At 45.2% G+C, this 18801-nt stretch overlaps 1 protein-coding gene across 1 annotated transcript in view; it reads left to right on the top strand.

Moving 5' to 3' along the window:
- The window catches only part of RCL1 (RNA terminal phosphate cyclase like 1), a 194863-nt gene that overhangs the window by 65486 nt on the left and 110576 nt on the right, over positions 1 to 18801 (top strand). The gene's annotated exons all lie outside the window — the stretch shown is intronic.

Below are 18801 nucleotides of genomic sequence, written 5' to 3'. Positions count from 1 at the left end.
CAGGAAGCAGCATGAGCTTCACTGGTTTCTTTCTCCAAGTCCCACAAGATGTGGAGGGTCTGCAGGTATGCCATGCACACCAGTGGTTTGCATCACAGGCAAGGAACATGCACATGTGGGAACTCCACCTCTTACAAGCTTGCTCTTTGTTCCAGATAGGGACATTACTTCACCCCTCAAGATTGCTTGCTGTGAACACGTGATAGGAAAGGGCCAGGATAAAAGCCTCCCCAGTGGGAATGTGCAGGAACACTCAGGACTTGTGGCGATTGTACCTGCTGCTAGTAGAGGCTACAAGTGGTGTGTATGGGGGTTCAGAGTTATCAGTGGTAGGGGAAATATCTGATTTTTCTATTAGGATTCCAAATGATATTGTCTACCTAGGGTGGACTTTTGAGGTAAGGCATGGTCTTTACCTCCCCAGGTCTCTCAGTACACTTTTCTTTTCTCAGTAAAAGGGGTCCCGAGGAAGTTTGTGCTCTTGTGTCTGGGGGTGTGGGAGGATGTGGAGTGGGGAGCTAACACCGACAGGTCAGGCCATTGTGAACTGTGGTTGTCAACTTACTGAGAGCTCTACATGCTGTATTAGATTTCTGTTGCTGCATAACCAGTTACCACAAACTTAGGAGCCTAAAGTATTACCATTTATCATCCACAATTCTGTAGGTCAGAGGTCCTGGTCTGTGCTTGGATTCTCTGGTTATGGCTTCGCAAGGCTAATGTCAAGGTGCTGGGCTCCGGGCAGGAATACATTTCCAACCATATTTGGATTGTTGGCAGAATTGTTGGACTGGAGTTCCTGTTTCTGGCTGGCTGTCAGCTGCAGGCAACTCTCAGCTTATAAGTAGAGGCTGCCTGCATTCCTTATAACTTGACTCCCTGCATCTTCAAGCCAGCGATGATGCATTGAATCCTTCTCATGCTTTGAATCTGACTTCTTGTGATAACGTATCTTAAGTCATCTGGTCACAGCAGTACCTAGGTTAGTGTTTGAATAGCCGGGGCCAGGACTCTTAGACATCTGAAAATTTTGCCTACCACACATCAGTTCAGTCACTCAGTCGTGTCTGACTCTTTGCAACCCATGGACTGCAGCATGCCAGGCTTCCCTGTCATGCTCCTTCCTGATGCTTGCTCAAATTCATGTCCATCGAGTCAGTGATGCCATCCAACCATCTCATCCTCTGTTATCTCCTTCTCCTCCTGCCTTCAATCTTTCCCAGTGTAAGGGTCTTTTCCAATGAGTTAGTTCTTCACATCAGATGGCCAAAGTATTGGAGTTTCAGCTTCAGCATCAGTCCTTTCAATGAATATTCAGTACTGATTTCCTTTTGGATGGAAAAGGATGCTCAGCTTTCATTATAGTCCAACTCTCACATCCATACGTGACTACTGGAAAAACCATAGCTTTGACTAGATGGACCTTTGTTGGCAAAGTAATTTTATTTAATGCTGCTGATGTTCAAACCCAGATCCACCCATGCTCAGATATAGAAGTAAGGAACCAAATGGCTTTGGCTGTGTCCAGTAGGAACTTTCTGTCCCTTGGGACAAGATTGGGAAATGGGTCCTGTTGGTCAGTTTAGGGTGACATGTAGACACCAGGCAGATCATTACAGCTAGTATAAGGGATGCGAGCTTCCATCTGCTGTCAACACGAAAGTGTCTGGTGGTCTCCAGCCCTCTGACTGGTACAGCTGCTTCTGGAGTGGTAGTAGTGATGCTGTAGGCAATAGGAAGACACATTAAATATTAATATTTATTTAAGCAGCCTGCTGCCAGCTCCTTCTCAGGTGCCTGAGAGAAGCAACAGCTCTCCTTGGGCAGAGGTTACTGGTACTTCTTAGTGACATTCCACTTCTGCAGTCTCTGCCTTGTTCTTAGCTTAGCTCCTGGTTGGTGCAGCTACCCCTAGTATAGTTTGATGGGAGATTCCAGCACTTTGAGCTTAGCTTTCTATCTTGACCCCTTTACTTCCCTCTGTTGACAGAAACAGACCAGTCTGAATTCAATAAGACTAGTAATTTTTTTTTTTTTTTTAAGGCATATACACATTTTAGGGATCGTGACAGAATCATGGCCTTGCCTTCCTATCATGTTCCAAGCCTTGCTTCTGTCTTCTACCATCCTTCTCTGTTACATTCTGGGTGAACACCAGCCAGCCTCCTTCCATCATGATTATTTACCATATTCAACAAGACAGATGGGGGGGAAGCTAGGGTGTTGCAACATGATGTGCGGATGGGGAAAGAGCAGGAGGCACTGCTGAAATCCAGATTGCCCTCAGAGGGCAGCCGAACCTTGTGGTTTGTTTGTTTATCTTTTCTGATAAAAAGTGGTGAAGGACATCGTTGATTACAGACCCAAGCAAAAAGCCCCAAAGCTTAGGTTGCACTGTGGTGCCTGTCCTCTCACTGTCACTCTATAGTGAAAAATGGTGAGGTCGCCATCCCGCTGGGTCTTCTGTGTTGGGAGGCTCCTGGGTAAGGCCAGTGCTGACACTTAGTTTCGAGGTGGCCAAGTGGAAGAGAGAAGGGTGTGAAAAGGCAGGGAAGAAAGTAGATGATTGGAGTAGAGGAGGCCTAAGGAAGTGGACAAAATCGTAGGTAGATGGAGAAAAGGAAACACCAGGGAACTAAGGGATTACTTTAATTTTGGCTGTGCCTGAGGCCAGGGGTGGGATTCAACTGGTGAGGTGAGGGGACCAAAGCAGGGTGCAGAAGTGGATTTTTCCAGGGTATTGGTTATGGTGGGTGGATTAGAATGTGGGGCCTCATTGACTTTACCTGTTGGTGCTTTTTTGGAGACGTGAATGTGCTGGTAGGTGATTATAACAGTCTGTGATGGATAAAAAAGCAGCATCACAGGCCTTGCACCCAGCCTGGACCTCTGCTGTTCCTCATCTGACTACAGAGTGGAGAAGTAACTTGCACTCAATCAGAGTTTCCATGTTTAGACCACCCTGGCCTGTTCTTTAGAAGTGACCAGTAGTTACGAGGAATGTCAAGCAGGCAAGTGCAGTTTTTCTGTACTCTAGTTGACTAGATCTAGGAAGCCATTTGAGTGGGAAGCCAAGCCACATCACTCCTTTACCCAAGCAAATAGGGCTGTCATATTTGTCAGGAGCAGACTAGGTCCAGGGCTCCTCTAATCCATGTCTTTCATTTGGCCCTTAATAGTTAGATAGCCTGACTCCATGCCTGAGGCACTGGCCTTTGGTAGCATCTGTAGATGGACTGGGGCAGAGCTTTTGGCACATGGGCCACTTCCTGTCTTCCTGGTTCTTCTGATACTGGTGGTTCTAGATGTGGATCCTGCTCTGCTAATACCCTTGTGTTAAGTCTACAGGGGTGGGGATGCTGATCTTGGGAGGTAAGAGGCCCAGCTTGCTTTCTGCCCCATTTCAGCTACTGACCAGCTGTGATGGCATAAGTATTTCACTTCTGCACACTTGGATTGCTTTTGGGAAATCAGGGTGGATATATGAGGCCTTGTACCCAGCCTGGACCTCTGCTCTTCCTCACCTGACTCCAGAGTAGGGGAGAAGTAATTTGCACTCCATCAGAGTTTCCTGGTTTGGGTGCCCCCAAAACCAGAAAGATGACCTTCATTGCCTCCTCCATGCCACTCCCATCCTCATAACATCAAGATGTTTTACACTCTTTATTCCTGTGTTTTTCCCCCCATTCCCAACCCTCTTAAAGAGCTTTACATCTAAAAATTTCAGGTTGATTAGTTTGCTAATAATTTCTACTGTGATTTGTGAAATCATGTATTCAAACTGATGAAGGTAGGTGAATTTCTAGAAATCAGAGACTGACTTAAATGAAGTAGCCCAACAATGACGCATTTGGCAGCTTCATGTGTCTACTCTGTGAATACCCTGTCACCACACGGTCCTGAGGGTGGTGGACCTGCTGTTGAACTCACTGGGGGCCATTTGGATAACTGGTCTCCTCTTGGGAGTGGATGCTGCCCCAAAGGAAGAGGAACGTTCGAGGCAGGTGCCTATTCCTGGTGCATCTTGGATGGTAGGACTCCTGAAGATATCACTTTAGTCTTTAAGGGAAGATATTGGTGGGACCATATATTTTGAAATGGTGCCTGGCTTGTTGCTCGGAGGGGTCCAATTTCAGGTCATGACAACTGACCTGAGGTTGTTTTAAATGCTGAGTACATTTGGCTCCCCATACTTCTCAAATTCTCCTCTCTCTGTCAATGCTCTGTTTCCACGTCTCTGCTGTTTTACCTGTTAGGCAATTAAAGGCATTGTGTCTAATATTTGTAAGCTTTGAAGAATCAGTGGGAAGGCTTACCAAAAAAAAAAAAAATATATATTGCCTTCAAGTTAGGCAAAGAAAAAGAGCAAAAATAAATATCCACAAAATGAAACATTTCCAAATTTAAAATGTTGAAAACAATATAATGAGTTTGTTTCTTCACATATATTCCCAGGCACACACCATAATTGCAAGGAATTATTGCCAGTCATATATTAAATGGCCAATTGTTTGGCCAACCAAACAGTTTAAAAGGCAAAATTATAAGGAGCCTTTCAGAAATTTGCCACATGGCTGTATTTTAACATGTGTGGTTTGGTGACACTGTCATAAGAAGCCTAGAAAGTAAAACCATGTAAGTCCTCCCCCCTCACCGAGCCACCGCTGTAACGTTAGAGCCTCAGCATCTCCGGAGGGACTCCCCCAGCCTATGGGGCATCCCCAACTACAGGTTCTCATACACCCCTGGGTTCCTTCTTCACACGTCACACCCTCAGTTATTGGTTAATTCTCTGTGTTAACCTGTTTTGATGTGAAGTAGGTTGATCTTTTACAATTTGGTGTGGTTGTGGTTTTAAAGTGTTTTTTTGAAAGACTATATTAAAAAAAGATGAATTCAATCATTTGTGAGGAAAGCTTTTGGCTTCTTGAGTTTCAGTAGAGCACTGTGGAAGTAACAGGCTTAGGAATGAGACTGTGTTTACATCTTATTAAATAGCTGAGTCTGTAGCCACATGGCATTGGGCAGATCCTCTACCTCATCTGTAAAATGGAAAATAGCTGCTGTCCACCCTCGTACTGACAGGACATATTAAATGGTTATGTGTTAAATGCTTAGGGTTCTTTTTAGCTGTTAAACCCCTGATGAGGATTCAAAGCAGTCTTTTACCTAACAGGTTCATGGCTCCATGGGTCATAGGGTTTATCTTTATATCTGATACTTGGATGGACTCAGCCAGAAGACCAGAGGCAAGATGTGGCACCTGTACATGGGTTGGGGTCACACTGCCCCATGACACGCTATAGAGTTAAAAAGAGTGCCTACAGGCATCTCTGTGAAGTTCGCCATGTTCTAGCAGGACCCACCTGGTCAGGGTGAAGTAAGCAGGCAGGCTGCCTCAGGGCTCAGCACTGCTCAGCTACTGTGTGCACCAAACCAAATGAAGAGCTCCAGTGTCATCATGCCAAAGTGTTACAAGACTACCATGTAAGCAACTGTATGTCATCAGAACTCCGCTGTCTCCCTTCTCCCAGTATTGCTTTGTGTTTCTTCTCCATCAGGCAATCTCTTTAACATTCAGTTCTTAGCAATCTTGTGGTCAGAGAGATTCTACCCATTATTTAAATAAAAAAAAAAAAATCCTCCAGAATTGTGTCTCCCTCTGGTTGACTCCAAAATGACCAGATCTGGGTCCTATTCTCAACCCTGGAGTGGTAAGGATGTCAGCCAAACTACCAAACTGTGTAGTTTGAGAGGAACAGGTAAAGTGGTTCCTGAAGGAAAATCTGAATGCTTTTACAAAGAGAAAAGACACTGGGAAGGCAGAAATAACAGTTATCTACTATAGACTGCATTACCTAGTTCCCTGAATACTCTTGGGAGGATATCTTACATTACTGTTTGCCCACCGCCATCTTTCACCATCCAAAATCTTCCAGGATCATGGTATAGAATAGAGTGGACGGAACTTCCCTGGTGGTCCAGTGGTTAAGAATCTGCCTGCCAATGCAGGGGTCACAAGTTTGATTCCTGGTCTGGGAAGATTCCACATCCCACGGGACAACTAAGCCCATGCTTCGCAACTACTGAGCCCATGCACCCTAGAGCCTATGCTCTGCAACAGGAGAACCCACCGCAATGAGAAGCCCATGCACTGCAACTAGAGAGTAGCCCCCACAACTAGAGAAAGCCCTCGCACAGCAATGAAGATTCAGCACAGCCATAAATAAATAAAAAGAATTGAGTGGGCAAGAATGAATTCACTTCAACAGGTGCTTCCTGACAAAAAGCAAGACTTTTGTACCTGGAAGGCCAAAGTTAATATGAACACTGGGCAAAAGTTTATCATTTTAGCTAGTGGTATTCTTGGGCTGGAAGGAGGAGTATACCAGGATGATAACACAGAGGGAGGAGAACTGGCGGTGGGAACACCATGTGGGCTGTGGGCAGGAGGAAGGTTAGGGGGCCAGCTTGAAGAAAGGCGGATATGCAATATCCATTGGTGCTTTCCATCGTGGTTCTGTCTTTTTCCACCTCTGGAAAGACAAATTCAGAAGTGGGGAGGAAAATCAGGGCTTTTTTCCATTGCCAGGAATACAAGAATTAAAATGATAATGACAGTGATGTAAAAAGCTATCCCTAGAAGAGCACTGAAGACATATATAAGTGATGACAGGAATTAGGATGGGGACATGATGGGTATTCCTCTTATTTCCAAATAACTTGCACGATTTTGTTTTTATAGTTATATACCTGTTTCTGTGTGTATATACGTTTACTTATATTAAGAATCTCAGGTGCAACTCCCATCATTTTTCGTGAGCTGCAAGGCAAATAAAAGATCAAGCATCCCCTTTGTCCTACTCCTCTGCACCTTCCCTTAAAACACACAGACACACACAAGCAACTTACTTATGATGTGGCTGGGGCCTGTGGAAGGAAGTGCCGTAGATGGAGAGGAATCCAAGGCCTGCTCATGAAACTGCCTAAGTGGCTTCCCTCTACCCTTGCCTCTCTTCAGGATTCTGCGTCAGAGCACTGCTTCACCTCTTAATTAGATTACGTTGCTGCTGAGTCACTTCAGTTGTGTCCGACTCTGTGCAGCCCCATAGACAGCAGCCCACCAGGATGCCCCGTCCCTGGGATTCTCCAGGCAAGAACACTGGAGTGGGTTGCCATTTCCTTCTTCAATGTATGAAAGTGAAAAAGTGAAGTCGTTCAGTCGTGTCCGACCCTCAGCGACCCCATGGACTGCAGCCTTCCAGGCTCCTCCATCCATGGGATTTTCCAGGCAAGGAGTGGAGTGGGGTGCCATTGCCTTCTCTGTAGATTACGTTAGGTCTGCTGTAATGTTTCCCAGAGCATGTTCTGTTGTACACTAGCATCATAGAATGCTTTCCATGAAAAAGTGAAAAGAAAGTGTTAGTCGCTCAGTTGTGTCCCACTCTTTGCGATCCCGTGGACTGTAGACTGCCTGGCTCCTCTGGGCAAGAATACTGGGGTGGGTTGCCATTCCCTTCTGCAGAGGCTGTTCGTGATCCAGGGATCAAACCTGGGTCTTCCACACTGCCGGCAAATTCTTTACTGTCTGAGCCACCAGGGAAGCCCTTTTCCCTGAAATGCCAACTTAATACAGGTGTAGACAGTGTTGCAGCCTCTAGCAGGTTCGGAGGCCACAATGTGTACTAACATAGCAGAAGCTCTGAGGAGTCCTGTAGCAGAAACTGTCTTTGTTTTACTTACTGCTTTTCAAACTGACCTGGACATTGAACTTTCCATACCTCCCACCCCCAGAAAAGTATTGCATGTAGTGCTCTTATTCTGCAAATCATATTTGGCAGGTATTTGGTCTAGTAGGATTTTTTTTTTTTTTAGGAAAGATAAACTCTGCCATTTGTGATTGGAATATTTGTAAGAAGTCAAGCGGTTGGAATTTAGTGACTAACCCTTGCCCAACCTTACAGCATTGACACCCACGCCCATGAGCTTCAGATTATGGGCCTCGCCTAGTCCCATACCATCTTACTTTCTTATCTGGGCTTCTGGGAATTACAAGAGTCAGAAATGGGACTAGGCTAGGATTTTGTGTGTGTGTGTTGTGATAAACTACAATGTCCCTAATCTCTTGAGGGGGCTTCTTAAGTAGCTCAGTGGTAAAGAATCCATCTGCTAATGCAGGAGATGTGGATTCAACCCCTGGGTCGGGAAGATCCCCTGGAAGACAAAATGGCAACCTACTCCAGTATTCTTCCCTGGAAAATCCCATGGACAAAGTAGCCTGGTGGGCTACCGTTTATGGGGTCACAATGAGTCAGACACGACTTAGCAACTGACCACAATCTCTTTGAGAATCACATTGACTGTTCTTTCCTTCTCGGCTCAGAACCTTAACATCGCAGTGGAACCCACCTGAGCTCTCAACAAGAGGTTGTCAGAAGATGTTCTACTGACTTGGGAGCCCAGGGAGAGTGCCAGAACCCTGTGAGGGCTTAGCCCAAATCTTGGTAATAGGTCAAGGAGAAACCCTTGGGGAAGGAGCACCATAAAATGATTGGCCATATTTTTAGATTTCAAGCCATATTCAAGTCTGAGCCCCCAAACACCTGGATTTTCAGAACTCTGACCTGGGCACCACTTGCCAGCAGCTATCACCAAGATGTGAAGACAGGGCCCTCAAGGCAGTGGGTCTAGGAATGTGGAGAGGCCTTGGGCTTTTTAAACAGCCATTTTAAAAGATGATGGTTTAGTTGTTAAGTTGTGTCCGACTCTTGTGACCTAAGGACTGTGGCCCACCAGGTTTCTCTGTCCATGAGGTTTCCCAGGCAAAAATACTGGAGTATGTTGCCATTTGAATTACACTTGCAACAAGCCCCTACTGGCCCTGCTCCTCTGTTAATAAGCTGTCCAGAAAAGAGCCTGCCTGGATACTCTCTGAGTGTCTTCTTCAAAATGTACAACTTAAGTAGGAGCTTTCTTTTTTTTCCCCCCTCCAGCATGTTATGTTTTTTTATTCCAAGGAAGGTAAAAATGCAACTGAAACACAGAAAAAGATTCGTGTAGTGTACAGAGAAGGTGCTGTGACTGATCAGATGTGTCAAAAGTGGTTGTGAAGTTTTATGCTGGTGATTTCTCACTGGACAGTGTCCATGGTCGGGTAGACCAGTTGAAGTTGATAGTGATCAAATAGAGACATTAATTGAGAAAAATCAGTGTGATACCCAAGTGGATGCTTTTTAAAGCTGTTGATGCTGTACATCAAGGAAAAGCTTTTGCATCTCTTGACAACCTGAGTGGGTACTATTTGCAGTTCTGAGTTTTGTCTTCTGGGAGTTCAGAAGGTGAAATCACAAAGCTTTAATCAGAGTCCTGAATGTGACCCAGGTTAGGAAATAACAAAACAAACTTGAACTCCTGTTCACCCACCTGAGAGGAAGAAAAATGCAAAACAACAACAAAAGGAAATGGAAAACAACCAAATCTCAGATGGAGGGAGCAAGTGGCAAGTGCCCTTCTTAAGAATACCAAGAAAACAACATTGGCACAGAAACCAGACAGTGGCGGGGGGAGCTGCCAGGGAAACAGCAAGGAGTCAGTCCCTCAGGGGCTGTCCTGGTCGTCTCATCTGTTTGCCCCTGACCTGAGGGGACTGAACACCAAGCACCTCATATGACTTGCATATTCTTGTGTGACTCCAAGTGTTGGGAACTGCCACTGTTATGAGTAATATACAAATTCATTTTAAAGTAGCACTGAATTCATAATTCAATAAGTATTTTCTCAATGAACAGGTGCCTTCATGTGGAAAGAGGTCTGTGAAAATTTCAGATGTTTAAAAGAGGTTCTCATGCTTTCTTGAAAAGATTAGAATGACTGTTATATTGAATGTAATTATTTTCTCCCCAGTGGTAGTCTCCTGTTGGTTACCCATCTGGAATGTTTGAACTTCTTGGTGCAAATCTTGACTGTCTGCTTGTGTCTGGGGAAGGAGTAGGTTAGGAGAGAGAAGCAATGGGAATATAATAAAGAGTGGCCCTTAGCAAACTGTGGACGCTGTGTGCCATTACCACCATCCTCCTTCCAGCCTGCCCACCCTGCTACTAGGCAACAGTTAGCACAAGACCTTTAGTGGTCCTGCTCAGCCATTGGTCGTCTCCTCAGTGGGCCCCTCCCCTAAGCAGCCGTCAGTGAGTGACCGTTAATGATCCTGCTCAGTCATTGGTTGGTGCCACAGTGGGCCCCTCCCACAAGCGACCAACTGTTCAGGAGCAACCTTAGTGAGGCCGTTCAGCCAACCTTCAGTGGAGTAGTTAGTTGTCAGGCAGAGAATAAGAGGCGGATCCTGGCCTCCCCCATGGCCCTCCAGCTTACCTGGCTTCAGGCCAGTGAGTGAGTGGAGGGGCCCAGAGAACAGGCTGGGGGCTGTGTTCTGGAGGGCTCTAGGGCTCTCGCCAAAGCCACTCGCTGGCTGGACCCAGGCCTTGAGGCTACAGTGAACCTCTCCTTTATCCCCACCCCTGTGACCTAATGGCAGCAGCCATTTGCCTAGAATGTCATCTGCGGGACCAGGCCCCCACCATTTGGGCAGCCTGAGGAGCTGAAGACAAGAGGTCCCGGGCACCTGGCTCCCTCAGGGATGACAGCTGGGCAGGGTCTGGGGACCTGGCTCTGAAGGAACCATCAACTGAGAGCTTTTCAGCCGGGACCTGGACCTCACAGGGGAAAAGTTGAGCCTTGGGACCCCGCCATTTCTTGTCAGAACGGAGAATAACATTTGTCTGGTGGATATTTGCAGGAACATTGTTATCTAACCATAACCTGGCCTCAAGAACAAAGGCTCTGACACCAAGAAGTCTGCAACAACTAACCATACTCCTTCACCTTTCCTAGAAAAGGACTTTGCTGAGAGCTCTTGTTGGGGGGGAGATTTGGGAGTTTTAAGGCATGAGCACCATTTCCTTGCACACCCCTGCAATAAACTTTTCTCTGTTCCAGACTCCCACGTTTTGGTATTGTTTGGCCTCACTGTACATTGGACACATAAACTTACTTTCTGGTAACAGGAAGACTGGAGGTCATATCAGTTATTGAGCTGTTCTTAATCCTCATTCAAAGAGATGAAGTTCCATTTGGCATCATGATCTGCTGATACTAAAATGTGTCCCAGCTCAGCCTTCTTCAGATCAGATCAGATCAGTTGCTCAGTCGTGTCCGGCTCTTTGCGACCCCATGAATTGCAGCATGCCAGGCCTCCCTGTCCATCACCAACTCCCGGAGTTCACTCAGACTCAGGTCCATCGAGTCAGTGATGCCATCCAGCCATCTCATTCTCTGTCGTCCCCTTCTCCTCCTGCCCAAAATCCCTCCCAGCATCAGTCTTTTCCAGTGAGTCAACTCTTCGCATGAGGTGGCCAAAGTACTGGAGTTTCAGCTTTAGCATCATTCCTTCCAAAGAAATCCCAGGGCTGATCTCCTTCAGAATGGACTGGTTGGATCTCCTTGCAGTCCAAGGGACTCTCAAGAGTCTTCTCCAACACCACAGTTCAAAAGCATCAATTCTTCGGCGCTCAGCCTTCTTCACAGTCCAACTCTCACATCCATACATGACCACAGGAAAAACCATAGCCTTGACTAGACGAACCTTTGTTGGCAAAGTAATGTCTCTGCTTTTGAACGTGCTATCTAGGTTGGTCATAACTTTCCTTCCAAGGAGGAAGCGTCTTTTAATTTCATAGCTTCAGTCACCATCTGTAGTGATTTTGGAGCCCAGAAAAATAAAGTCTGACACTGTTTTCACTGTTTCCCCGTCTATTTCCCATGAAGTGGTGGGACCAGATGCCATGATCTTCGTTTTCTGAATGTTGAGCTTTAAGCCAACTTTTTCACTCGCCTTTTTCACTTTCACCAAGAGGCTTTTTAGTTCCTGTTCACTTTCTGCCATAAGGGTGGTGTCATCTGCATATCTGAGGTTATTGATATTTCTCCCGGCAATCTTGATTCCAGCTTGTGTTTCTTCCAGTCCAGCGTTTCTCATGATGAACTCTGCATATAAGTTAAATAAGCAGAGTGACAATATACAGCCTTGATGAACTCCTTTTCCTATTTGGAACCAGTCTGTTGTTCCATGTCCAGTTCTAACTGTTGCTTCCTGACCTGCATACAAATTTCTCAAGAGGCAGGTCAGGTGTTCTGGTATTCCCATCTCTTTCAAAATTTTCCACAGTTTATTGTGATCCACACAGTCAAAGGCTTTGGCATAGTCAATAAAGCAGAAATAGATGTTTTTCTGGAATTCTCTTGCTTTTTCCATGATCCAGCGGATGTTGGCAATTTGATCTCTGGTTCCTCTGCCTTTTCTAAAACCAGCTTGAACATCAGGAAGTTCACGGTTCATATATTGCTGAAGCCTGGCTTGGAGAATTTTGAGCATTACTTTACTATCGTGTGAGATGACTGCAATTATGCGGTAGTTTGAGCATTCTTTGGCATTGCCTTTCAGTGGGATTGGAATGAAAACTGACCTTTTCCAGTTCTGTGGCCACTGCTGAGTTTTCCAAATTTGCTGGCATATTGAGTGCAGCACTTTCACAGCATCATCTTTCAGGATTTGGAATAGCTCCACTAGAATTCCATCACCTCCACTAGCTTTGTTCGTAGTGATGCTTTCTAAGGCCCACTTGACTTCACATTCCAGGATGTCTGGCTCTAGGTCAGTGATCACAGCATCGTGATTATCTGGGACATGAAGATCTTTTTCGTACAGTTCTTCTGTGTACTCTTCTTAATATCTTCTGCTTCTGTTAGGTCCATACCATTCCTATATCGAGCTCATCTTTGCATGAAATGTTCCTTTGGTATCTCTGATTTTCTTGAAGAGATCCCTAGTCTTTCCCATTCTGTTGTTTTCCTCTATTTCTTTGCATTGATCGCTGAAGAAGGCTTTCTTATCTCTTCTTGCTATTCTTTGGAATTGTGCATTCAGATGCTTATATCTTTCCTTTTCTCCTTTGCTTTTCACTTCTCTTCTTTTCACAGCTAATTATAAGGCCTCCCCAGACAGCCATTTTGCTTTTTTGCATTTCTTTTCTATGGAATGGTCTTGATCCCTGTCTCCTGTACAATGTCACGAACCTCAGTCCATAGTTCATCAGGCACTCTATCAGATCTAGGCCCTTAAATCTATTTCTCACTTCCACTGTATAATCATAAGGGATTTGATTTAGGTCATACCTGAATGGTCCAGTGGTTTTCCCTACTTTCTTCAATTGGCAATAAGGAGTTCATGGTCTGAACCACAGTCAGCTCCTGGTCTTGTTTTTGCTGACTGTATAGAGCTTTTCCATCTTTGGCTGCAAAGAATATAATCAGTCTGATTTCGGTGTTGACCATCTGGTGATGTCCATGTGTAGAGTCTTCGTTTGTGTTGTTGGAAGAGGGTGTTTGCTATGACCAGTGAGATAAAGTTCTGCTTTCTTCCCTCAAGATGTTTTCTTCTGTAATGTAGCATCCTTGCAAGGTGGTAAGTGTTCAGATTTCCCTGACTCACAACTCCTACTCCTTTATGGATTTCAAAACGCTTCCATGAACATTATCTCCTTCATCCTCACAGGCACATATATTTAGTCTTAGAGAAGCTGTGAGACTAAATCAAGTTCACACAGTTAGTGGAGAAACTGGAACATGAACACAAAGCGTTTGGTTCCATGATATCTGAACCATGGTATACATGTGTCTCTAGCCAGTCATACCTCTGTGCCCTTTTAAATGGATATTCTTAAATTATTGTCCAGTACTTAGAGTTGAAGAAATAACAGAAGTAATTTCTGTGAGGAAAGAGTGGAAAAGGAGAATGCTAGAGGTAACATCCCATCTTTTGCACATCTCAGCAAAACAAAAGCCCTGCTTTATCATCTTTGTTGCTCAAGCATTCCCCTTGGAAGTTGTGTTAGTCAGGATTTTGTGTGTGTGTGTGTAAGTGTAACTAAGTGGAAAAAAAACAGGCTTAAGCAAAATCAGGAATGTATCAATCATTGAACTCTAGGGAATTAACTTACTTTTGGCATAGTTGGATCCATGGACTTGAATAATGTCATCAAAACACATCATATTTGCTCCATATGTCTGTTCTTCTATTTCATTCTCCCCAGGATCTTCTCACTGATGGTGGCAAGAGGCTGTTAATTCTTGGCTTACATCCTGTCCTTTGAGCAGCTGGAACAGAGTCTCCCTAACAGTTCCCAACGATGTCCCCAAAGAATTGAGCATCATGGTTGGGTCATTTGCCCAACCAGAAATCAATGATTATAACCAGAGGAATTCGCTGCTCTGATTGTCCTTGCCTGGGTCACATGCCAGTTCTTACAGCCTGAAGGAGTCCAGCTCCCAAACCATTTGCACTGAGGGTGGGGGAGGTGGTACATCACAGAAAATATTCCTTCTGATGCCAAAAGACAAGAAGATAGATACTGGGCAGGCCAGAGCAACAAATATAGACTATAGAAATGTTCTTCTGTCCACCTTAATGGGCTTCCCTGATAGTTCAGTTGGTAAAGAATCTGCCTGCAATGCAGGAGACCCTGGTTTGACTCCTGGGTCAGGAAGATCCTCTGGAGAAGGGATAAGCTACCCACTCCAATATTCTTGGGCTTCCCTTCTGGGTCAGCTGGTAAAGAATCCACCTGCAAAAAAAAAAAAAAAAAAAAGAATCCACCTGCAATGTGGGAGACCTGGGTTCAATCCCTGTGTTGGGAAGATCCCCTGGAGAAGGAAAAATCTACCCACTCCAGTATTTTGGCCTGGAGAATTCTATGGATTATATAGTCTATGGGTTCACAACAAGTCAGACATGACTGAGTGACTTTCACTTTCACTTTCCACCTGAATACCTGGCAGCTTATCAATATATTCCTTTAAACCAGACTCAGGATGCTCCCTGAGCAGAGTGCTAATTAATACCATTTTCTCTATTCCATTACATTACAGATTAGTTCCCTGGGCATCTTAACAACTTGCTCCCTCTCATTCCACCTCTGTCTTTACCAGGTGAGGTAGCTGGAGAGCAGAGGGACTCATCCAGGACAGGGCAGAGTTCAGATCAGATCCTGGCCCTAAACCTTTGGCTTCTGGACCAGAAGTTACCACTGACTTTGTCACTTGAGCGTTCCAGCAGAACAGGCTGTCTTGTCCCACAGCCTACCTGGGTTCTGCTAGGACCTGAGATTGGTATAGGTTGTAGCTGTGCTGAACGATCTATAGACTTAGAAATTAAGCCATCCTGGCCCAAGATAATCATAGCCTACTTAAGGCTTTGCAGAGGGTGGTGGGTCACTGTGCTCACTGCAGGGTATTCTTCCTGTCATTCAAAATATGTGTATTGATTTAGTTAAAAGAGCATGCTTGAGTCCCCAAAAAGAAACCATGTGGGAAGAAACATACTAGGTATCACTAGGAGTAGCCTAGGCTTGTGAGATTGCGGAGGGGACTTTCCTTTTTTGCTTTATCTTTTTAAGTGATTTGAAAGGAGGCACCCAGCCATAGTAGGATATCTGGGGGAATCACTTTTAGCCCTGAACACAGGGTTGAAGAAAACTGGCAGAATACCACTGATGGGGAACTGGGTGAGATCTGGGGATTGGAGAGACAATTAAGGACCCAAATATGAGTCTGCTACAGACCCAGAAAATGAAGGTGTTCCAAGGATAAGAACTTTCTCTTGCAGTGACACTGACCCTGCTGGGCAATGTACTTGGTCCACTGGACCTGACAATGTCAAGACCCTATTGGCAGGTGAGCAATGGTGATCATGGTCCAGCCAGCCTAGCCGCCTCACTTCTGGGAAATTTACAAATAAGAGAAAGATAATTGTTAAACCAACCTCACCTAGATTTTGACCTAAAAGGGACTTGCCCAGCTTTTTAGTAAGGCTTTACTCTACATGACTCGCTCCTGTCATCAAATGTGTCCTGAAATGGTAAAGATTTGCCATTGCTAAGGATATCCAGCATAATAAAGTATAGTGAAAGTGAAGTCGCTCAGTCGTCTACAACTCTTTGCAACCCCATGGACTGTAGCCTGCCAGGCTCCTTCATCCATGGGATTTCCAAGGCAAGAGTACTGGAGTAGCTTGCCATTTACTTCTCCAAAGGATCTTCCCAACCCAGGGATAGAACCCATATCCCCCGCATTGCAGGCAGAGGGTTTTACTGTCTGAACCACTAGGGAAACTTCTATAATAAAGTATCAGTTCAGCTCAGTTCAGTTGCTCAGTCGTGTCCGACTCTTTGCAACCCCATGAATTGCAGCACGCCAGACCTCCTTGTCCATCACCAACTCCCGGAGTTCACTCAAAAACTCGTATCCATCGAGTCGGTGATGCCATCAGCCATCTCATCCTCTGTTGTCCCCTTCTCCTCCTGCTCCCAATCCCTCCCAGCATCAGAGTCTTTTCCAGGGAGTCAACTCTTCGCATGAGGTGGCCAAAGTACTGGAGTTTCAGCTTCAGCATCATTCCTTCCAAAGAACACCCGGGACTGATCTCCTTTAGAACGGACTGGTTGGATCTCCTTGCAGTCCAAGGGACTCTCAAGAGTCTTCTCCAACACCACAGTTCAAAAGCATAAATTCTTTGGCGCTCAGCCTTCTTCACAGTCCAACTCTCACATCCATACATGACCACTGGAAAAACCATAGCCTTGACTAGATGGACCTTTGTTGGCAAAGTAATGTCTCTGCTTTTGAATATGCTATCTAGGTTGGTCATAACTTTCCTTCCAAGGAGTAAGCTTCTTTTAATTTCATGGCTGCAATCACCACCTGCAGTGATTTTGGAGCCCCCCAAAATAAAGTCTGACACTGTTTCCACTGTTTCCCCATCTATTTGCAATGAAGTGATGAGACCAGATGCCATGATCTTCGTTTTCTGAATGTTGAGCTTTAAGCCAAAATTTTCATTCTCCTCTTTCACTTTCATCAAGAGGCTTTTTAGTTCCCCTTCACTTTCTGCCATAAGGGTGGTGTCATCTGCATATCTGAGGTTATTGATATTTCTCCTGGCAATCTGATTCCAGCTTGTGCTTCTTCCAGCCCAGCGTTTCTCATGATGCACTCTGCATATAAGTTAAATAAGCAGGGTGACAATATACAGCCTTGATGTACTCCTTTTCCTATTTGGAACCAGTCTGTTCCATTTCCAGTTCTAACTGTGGCTTCCTGACCTGCATATAGGTTTCTCAAGCGGCAGATCAGGTGGTCTGGTATTTCTATCTGTTTCAGAATTTTCCACAGTTTCTTGTGATCCACACAATCAAAGGCTTTGGCATAGTCAATAAAGAATAAATCAGTGTAAATCCTATAGGCAGCAGAGGGTTTCCTAAGTATTTATTACACAGGACTTCTCTATGGAAATAAAGATCTCACCTTCTCAGGTGATTACTTTCGGAAGATCCTGTTCATTTACACAAGCAGGGGAGCACTTTACACCATTGCCTGAGAATGGCTGGTGGCCCCAGCTATACTTGGAACTTTCCTTCTTGCTCTTCTCTCCCTCTGCTGATTGCTTCTCAGAATGGGCCTGTGACTATCCCCACCTTTACTTTGTCTTTCTTCTCTTGTACCAAGTGAAATCTGCAGAGACTAGACTGGCAGTGGCCATGGATGTATCCTTTTGAAGCACTGGTACATCTAAGGATGCTGGTAGTTCTGGACCACTGAAATTTGCCTTGTATTACAAGAAAGGAAGAAATGGTAAAGTTGGATAAAATTGAGTCATTTTTTTCCTTTCCTGTTTTTCTGACCAACCATAAGCAAACCCTTCAGAAAACCACAGAAGAGATGTACCTGGAATAAGATGAAACTCTAAACACCCATGGAGGAAGTGAGATGGAGGGGGTGGGCAGAGGCCCAGATGGGTGGGCACAGAAGTTTGAAAGCAAGCTAGGGATGGGGCAGCTGGCCACATTTCTACTGTGCCCCCGCTGGGGCCTTTTGATTAAATTTTCACAGGTCTACAGCAGTGCTGGTACATGGCATGGTGTGAGAGTGGGTTATCTTTAAAGATAACTCCACCTTCAAAATTTGATACACTTGAAGGAACTAGTGGACAGCTGATGTATATAGCACAGGGAGCTCAGCTGTTATAACCTAGAGAGGTGGGATGGAAGCTGGGAGGAAGGGCGGTTCGGGAGGGGGGGATATATCTATGCTTATAGCTGATTCATGTTGTATGGCAGAAACTAACACAAAACTGTAAAGCAATTATACTCCAATTAAGAAAGAAAAAAGATTTGACATACTTTCAAGTGGTATATCCAAGACTGAAAACAATGCTAAAAAAAATCCCAGACCCAGGATTTTATTTCTTCTCCCCAAGACAGTCTCCACTGAAGAACCATCTTTGGTGACTGTGGAGACACCAGCCTTCCTCAAGCTGAAGAACTTGGTGTGATGTGATCCTCTCCTATAGCACCTTCATCCCTATAGCCAGGTGCCCAGAGATTTCTACAAGCTGAGGGCTCAGGTTGGGCTCACAGGTGAGTGAGGGAAGAGTTGGGACCGGACAGGCCCTGAGGCATGGGCGGGCTTGGGTTGGGGTGAGGGAAGGAGAGATGAGGCTGCTGGCCCCTGGCAGTGCCTAGGGGAGACTCACATTGTGCAGAGAAGCTTGACCTGAATTCACTTACTTCCTGTGGGATCTTGATCACCAAACCATCTGGACTGAAGGACAAGAACAGCTTGATCTAATCCTTAGAGCTGACCTCACTTGAACACTAAATCAATAAATGATGATTTAATGGAGCTGTTGCTGGG

This window comes from Bos indicus x Bos taurus, chromosome 8, assembly GCF_003369695.1.
Source record: "Bos indicus x Bos taurus breed Angus x Brahman F1 hybrid chromosome 8, Bos_hybrid_MaternalHap_v2.0, whole genome shotgun sequence".
In the NCBI taxonomy this organism is placed as follows: domain Eukaryota; kingdom Metazoa; phylum Chordata; class Mammalia; order Artiodactyla; family Bovidae; genus Bos; species Bos indicus x Bos taurus.
This window is presented reverse-complemented; position numbering and strand designations above follow the sequence as displayed.